This window comes from Trichosurus vulpecula, chromosome 7, assembly GCF_011100635.1.
Source record: "Trichosurus vulpecula isolate mTriVul1 chromosome 7, mTriVul1.pri, whole genome shotgun sequence".
Lineage (NCBI taxonomy): Eukaryota > Metazoa > Chordata > Mammalia > Diprotodontia > Phalangeridae > Trichosurus > Trichosurus vulpecula.
The window spans coordinates 140307481-140315159 of NC_050579.1; the positions used below are offsets into that span (position 1 = coordinate 140307481).

Genomic DNA, 7679 nt, shown 5'->3' on the forward strand with positions numbered 1-7679 from the left:
TAGCCCAAATAATCCAGGTGTGTCTATACTTGAAAATCCAGGGTCTGACACATCTTGAATCCTCCCTCATTTTGGATCTTGTTGCAACCCCCTCAGCTGATTACAGCATTTGAAACAGTTCATTTTCTTCTCACATTTGGTGTTGGCAAGCTTTGAAGCCTAATATTATATAAGTATTCACTGAAAGCAAGAGATTTCTGTCCATTTCTATAAACCCTGTACTTTGGCTTTTAAAACTAAACATCTTTACTTTAACTGTTCTTATCTGTCATGGTCCAAAATAATGGCTGCACTTAAGCCTGGGTGTTCTTTTCCACAGCTCCCATCAGTTTCTTCCAGTGTGTCTACTTGGATGGGTACAACGGATACGGATTCCAATTTCCTGTTACACCAGCACACCAACCTGAGAGCTCTAGTCACTCAAAATCACCAGGACAGAAGCAACAAGGGCAATAGGCATGCGTGTTTGGACCTGCAAGCTTGTAAGATTCTGAGTGTTAGATCTTCCCTTGTGATCCACTGGAGTACTTCCAGTGTGACCCATTGGGTCATTTGTATTTGCAAACATTTTATTTCCTCATCTGGTACTATAAAAAATGTGGATAAGGTGACTGAAAATCGAAGTAGGAATACTGAAGCACCTCATGTCGGGATTGGTGCTCAAAGAGCTCCTGTTAAATTGTGTGGTTTTATTGTTGTTGTGTGTGCATTTAATTGCCTGTACAATTCTACTTTCTTTTTCCCTGTGTACAGGTTTTTCTGTTAACATGGACAATTTTTCAATCCTGTGTAAACCTAAGCTTTGAGTCACTCAGTAAGGTAGAGCTAAAGAGCTTAACCTTGTTTACACATATTTGTATTTATGTTGTGACCACAGAACCAAGACATCTTTACTACACCATTTTATTTAAGATCCTCATGGGCCTTTTTCAGCGCTCAAAGAAAATGGTAAATATGTCATAGAATACAATCCAACAGACATTTATTAAGCACCTACTGTATACTAATAGCACTGTGCCAGGTACTGAGGATACAGTGACAAATATGAAACAGTCCTTGCCCTCAAGGAGTTTACATTCTACTGCCTGATAAGTCTATCTACAGTTTATATTATGCCATATTCACCAGCAGCACTGCACAATTCATTTGGATGGTACTGGTGGATTGTTTGTTTACTGTTTTTAGGCAAACACAACATGACATTTCCAGACATCTCCAGATAGCATTATATAGCCAAAAAAAATGCCGACTGGAAGAAACTTCACAGTAATCCCTGAGAATAGGTAATATATGGCAAACATATTTTCATTCACTTTGATAAATCCTTTCTGAGGAGTTTGTTCTCTCAAAGTGGAAATACTTGAATGTCAACAAAGATGGAGGAAGGCACTTCAGATGGAAGTGCTGCTCCTAGAGCACTTTATTTATTTTTTCTAGACAGTCAATCATCAGAGCTAGGGAAAGGGATAACATGACTTTGAACCTCATGAGAGTGTTTCACTGGAAATGGGATGTTGATGGTCGTGCTCCCTTTTGGCCTCCCTAGAGCTGTAAATACCAATGTTTCTTGACCACATTTCTCCATGGACACTAAAATCCATATAGCTGTGACCTTCATCGCACTTACAGTTCCTATCTGATTTATGATAGAGTAACTCAGAAAATAGAGTTATTCTTGCTATAACTTAACTTCATCTCAAAGATCTGAGACAGCCAGGATCAGCCCTAGCTTAAGTAAACCATTGACTTTCATGGGATGCAAATGATTGTGGTTTTATAGGTCAGAAAATTTATTTTACAATCAAATCATTAAGCAAATGTCTTATTGCCATGAATAAGTATGCTAAGAATAATTTGGTGGTCTTAAGCAAGATGATAAAACATTCACACCCCAAATGTCACTATTACAACTAATCGATACTGATTATGTTCCTTATAGTGGGACCCAGATTAGGTCAATCCAAAACTAAGTTGATTTTCACAGCAAAGGGTAGTCAGTTTCTCCAAGGTAGAGCTGAAGTATGTGGATGGGACAGTGTTTGATGTTTACTTTCTAATGACATACCTGTTTCAAATTTAGAGCTAATTTTATAGTACTTTGACCTCTAAGACTTCAATAAGACAGCATGGGCTAGTGGATAAAAGGCTATATTGGATCCCAGGGGACTGAGGTTCCCTTTTCAATGCTGCTTGAGAAAAATCACTCAATCTCCCCACCTCATTTCTCAATCTATAAAATGTGGAAGTAAAAATGTTACTATAGTATTTTCTTGGAGAGATTATAGTGAATATGATGAAATATTTGCAAAATCCTTTGACTATCTTAAAGGAGAACTGATTGTAATAAGAATTTAAAATACTACTTTTTTTTTACTAAAATGAGTATTCTCTAACTACTTATCTATATTGCCCTTAGCTAGTTCTTACATTCTTATCCTGGGATTTATTTGTATTTTTAAAAATGGGCTAAAATACAGTTTTGCATGACTAGAATCTTGATGAATAAATAGTAGAAAAATTTATGAAATGATTTCTACATGTAAAGCAATGAGATAAGGGCTGGAGATAAATATAGAAAAGTAAGACAGCCCCTGCTTTTGAGGAGCTCACATTCAAATTGGGGCAGAGAACACACAGAAAGTTTCAGCCTCAAGCTAGATAAAAAGATTGCATGGTCTTTGGAGTACGTAGGCAAAGCAAATTTAGTGAAGTAACTACACTGGACATATGATTTATAATGAATCAAAATTACCTCTACACATCATATTTAATTTTACCTGAGTTGAGCTGTTATAGTGAAATTGTTTTTGACAATGTAAATTACAATGTTATCTGTTAATATGCTTTTTTCAGATGAATGCTTCCTATCCCCTTTTAATCACATTTACACATTGTAAGAAATTATAAGAGAATAAATCAGCGACTCCATCCTTAATAGATCAATCATAACATATCATTTTGACCTTGAAGGTATAAAAGTTTGAAATTGAACTCTGTCTCTATAATTGTTCAATTGATGTGTTTGACCTACTTACTTCCCAGAATAACAAATGAAGTCCTAAAGAAAATCATGCTCTTCCTACCTTTAAGACTTTTGTTTTCCTTAAATTTCAAAAACTCAAGTTTCCTTGCTAAAGCATTATTCAGTATTTCTTGGCTTTGTTGACATAATTCTATTCAGAAAAAAAATTAGGCTATAGAATGTTAGAAAATATAGGGATTTTAGGCTAGTAAAACTCATTTTGCAGATTGGAACTTTATGTCAAGATTAGTGAAATGACTTATACCCCACTTATGTTGCTAATTAGTGACAAAATTAGAACTAGAACCCAGGTTTTGTGACTCACTCCCATACTCTTTTGTCTATATTCATTCATTTCTTCAACAAATGTTTAATTAATCATCTACACTGTAAAAGACACTTTCTTTGAAACCTGGTTCATTTTACATTATGTCAATAAGCACATTTTGTGTGTGTGTTATCAGTGATAGAATTGAAATAATTCATTCTGAAAATTCTAACTGCAATGTCACAGACTCATAGTATGTTATAGCTGGAAGGAACCTTAGAGATTATATAGGTTAACACTATCCTACAGAAAAGGAACCTAGAGGACAGACAGGGAAGGAGATTTGTTTAAGGTTGCATAGCTAAAGTGCTGAGATTAGAAGTCAAGAGAAGTGTTTTTCCTTTAGTGTCATCTTATTATTTTGATATGATTTGCTATTCCTTACGATTTTCTTTTTTCTTATGATTTCTAAACTGATTGAACCTTCATCACTCACATTGTGTTCATAGATAATGGACTCAGAGAAGTGCCTTCATTCCAACTTCCAGAGGTCCTCTGCTCTTGTTACTCTACCTACTGACAGCGTCATGTAATATATTTGTGACCTAACCGTTTATGTCCTTTGACAGATATTTTTGTTTAAACATTTAAAAACAAGGAACAAGATTTGTTCATCTATATAAAATTATTAACGGTGTAAGTAGCAGTAGCAAAGATAGACCCTGTAATATTTATGGATCAAAAGAGAAGACAAACCCATTTTCATAAATACACACACACCTGAAACAGACCCAGCCTAATATAATAATAAACAGGGAATGTAAATGGTGGGTAAATGGCTTGGGGATTATTTGAATGCTAAGTGATAGTTACAACATATCCTAACATTTGTTAACAAGCACAACCTGTGCATGTTTCCATAAAGCTGGTAGATTAACAAAGCATTCCCAAAAATGAAATGATAATATGCCATGTTAAGCAATATGCATAGCTCATTCTTTCAGCAAATTTCATTTGAAAATCTGGTTTCATTTCCTTGGGTTTTGTGCTGCCAAGGCTAAACCACTGAACAACTCTTGTCATCAAGTTATAATGACAGCATTTAAAAGTAGCTGCATCATATTTGATGATACACAAAACCTATGTACACAAATAAACACAAGCTGTTCTTGCCAAGTTCACATTTCTGGAGCAATGATTTGGAACTGAAGAACAGGAAAAGAGCTAAGTCATGAAAATTACTTTAGTGGTTTGTCACAAGGCTTCTCTCCACACTGTTGAATGATATCTTTATTCTACCAAAGACAGAGTGTGAGGCCAAGTAGCTTCCCGTTGTCCAGTCCTGTTCTCTCACATCATTCTAAATTTACTCAGCAGTTATGATTTGGGTTTTGTTGACATAATATAAAAGTCAACAAGAAGAGACAGGGAACTCATTTTAGAACCCAACTTAACAATTGGGATTTTGCCACTGATGAAAATTCACACAGTTTCAGTAGGGTAAAAAAAAATATGCTGGTAATACCCTTCTTGTAGAAATGTAATAAGTCAAAAGTAGCAATACACCCATCAATCCAATGCAACAGAATCCAGAATAGAGCTTTGTAATACAGCTTTTTGAAAAGATAGTTAGACTTGAAAGGACTTTTGAACCCCAATGGTTCAGCATGGCACTTTGAAATTCTTTGGAAAGGCTGACAAATCAGTGTCCAGAAATCTCAGCTATACTTTAACCCAATGCCTGGCTATATCATTCAAACTATTCTGAAGTTTGCTACTTCTTTTATGCAAATCACATGTCCTATTTCTCTCTTTTTAGCCAAACCAATAGAAGTCCCTTCCCCACCTTTTAAAAGTAACAGAACGCATATTTCTCCTAGAAAACTGTTACACAAACATGAGAGGGAATTGAAAGGATATAAATGGAAGAAAGGAAGTAGACTTCATTGCAATGGCAACAGTGTTGCATGTCAAATATGTTCTATGTTCTCATGTCTAGTCACAGATATGTATCCATATATACATGCTGAAACATAGCATGCCAAAAATGTTCCCTTTGATATTGGAACAGAGCAACTAATCAATTAATCATCCTGGTTCATTAATTCTTAAAAAAACAACCAAGAGTAATAACAAGAACTGGGACACACAGGTAAAATGCATAGTTCAATTGACAGTATTAAAAATGACTGCACAGATTATTTGACTCTCTTGCTGAGTTTAATGAGTATACTAAACATAACTTTAGTTTTGGTTGTAAATATATGTGTGGGGTTCCATTTCCCTCCAGACCTATAATATTATCTCTGAGAATCTCTGGCATAGAAATTTCTTATATAGATTATCAGATCAGTTTTATAGAGTTACTTGGGAGTACTGAGAGTTTAAGTCATTTGCCCATGATCATATAGCTAATATGTGTCTGAGGCAGGACTTGAACCCGCTTCCATTCTCCCGACTTCATTCTGCCTCCCTGAAAATGAGCTATTGTACTTTAAATAATCAACATTTCCATATAGATGTGGAAATTGCCAAAGCGGAGAAGGCAAAAGAAAAAATTGTAATTTTAACATTTTAATTCCAGAAATGCAGAAAGAATGAACACTTTGACTTAGCAATTAGGTATTGGAATAATAGAAATCACAGAACTATTTCAGACCTAAGGAAATAAAGCCTACATTTAATCTCATCGTGGTGCTGCATGACAGAGTTTAAAGAAATCAAAGTGTCATGATTCATACCATTAACACCTCCAGCTTTCCAGCAGCACCTTTGATGTGCTATAACCTCATTTGAACAGAAGTGACAATAGTCTTAGCTCATCTTTGTTCAAAAACATTTTTGACTAAGAGTGCTGAGAAATCCCATTCACGTTCATTTTATTCAGGTTTGCTGGAGCCTGGATCTCCATGTCTACTGAGATGTACTTTTAGAATGGGGGGCTTAATAGGATTTATAGTGTATAACTAGCTTAAAAGCTATCCAAATAGTACAAGGTCTAACAAAAGCTTATTGTGATTTATTTCAGGGGGATACTTTATGCTCATCCTATTGAAAAATGCTATTAAGAGTGTGATCTACAGCAAGCAGGTCATGAGCTGCTACCTACCCCTTAGCTTATTTGATGATCTGGAGTGGTTTTGTGCCAGATTAGAGAAGTCGTAACGCACCGTACTATGCCCAGATTCTCAAACAGTGTACAAATAAAGCAGAATTCATGTCGTTTTTTAAAGGAGAAATTTTAGGAGTAATACAAAAAGCATAACTTCTATATGTTACAAAATGCAAAAAGAGTCTTGGGAGTCCATTCAGACTATCTCATTTACTAGGGATAATTTGGCCCACAGCTCAATGTATGATCTTTGTCTTTTTAGTTTCTCTCCTGTTATCTTTCTGTCAGAAGACTGTCAGCCATTGAAATAAATAGCAATTTCAAATCAAGTTGATGTATTTCTTTTTTTTAATTAGGATATTGGTCTGTATAGGTTTATTGATGTTTCCAGTATTTCTAACAAGACATTAATCATACATGTTTAGGATAAATGAACTAGACGCTTTTTCTATGTGTGCATGCTCACACATACAGAAAGAGAGAAAGAGAGAGAGAGAGAGAGAGAGAGAGAGAGAGAGAGGTAAAAACTCTTATCAGATCAGATACCTGAAGGAAGGATACCAGGAGGGAAGGAAGGAAGGCATCTAGCCAGTAAACCTCAAGTTAAATGGGCAACTTCTGGCCATCAAAATTTACCTTCCTTTGGAGAGGAGAAGGAAAGAGAGAGGGAGATTGAGAGGGAGAGGACAAGCTGAGTTACACAGCTGGCTGGGTCTCCATTCAGGCGGCTCAGACTACGCACAGGTTGTTTTTGTCCTTCATTTTTTGAAGAGGACCCTAAAATGGAGCTGTGGAAATGGAACAAGTAATCTCACATGCATTCTGAGAGATTGGTATCAATATATTTCTACACTAAAATGGTTACATGAGCTCATCAGTGTGGGTTATTTCTCCGTCAGTACAGATTGTAACCCATCCCTACACCTTTATGTGTGTAATTTTTGTCTCAGCACTAATTTCACGTCTTCCTGAGGAGAGTCTATGCAAAATTCTGGAGACATTCTTTTAGATCTTTTGATGTATTGGCCTCAGTATCAGTGGAGTATGCATGCTCTTGTCCAATATCCCTGATTCTCACTACATAACCAGTCTTTTATAGTCATTCATCACTCTGATGGCATCTTTATACCTCTGCCCTCTGTACTCCTTCACTTGGCAATCTTACCAGCTCCCATGGATTCAATTATCATCTCTGTGCTGATGATTCTCAAATCCTTTCATCAAGCCCTAACCTCTTTGTTGACCTCTTGTTGCATCTCCAACTGCTTTTTGGACAT

At 35.9% G+C, this 7679-nt stretch overlaps 1 long non-coding RNA gene across 1 annotated transcript in view; it reads left to right on the plus strand.

The window, feature by feature from the left end:
* LOC118856970 overlaps positions 1-6731 on the plus strand; it is a 43616-nt gene extending 36885 nt beyond the window's left edge. Inside the window, exon 6 of the long non-coding RNA XR_005010900.1 lies at positions 320-6731. This is a non-coding gene — a long non-coding RNA (uncharacterized LOC118856970). The remainder of the gene's footprint in view (positions 1-319) is intronic.
* The last annotated feature ends 948 nt before the right edge of the window (positions 6732-7679 follow it).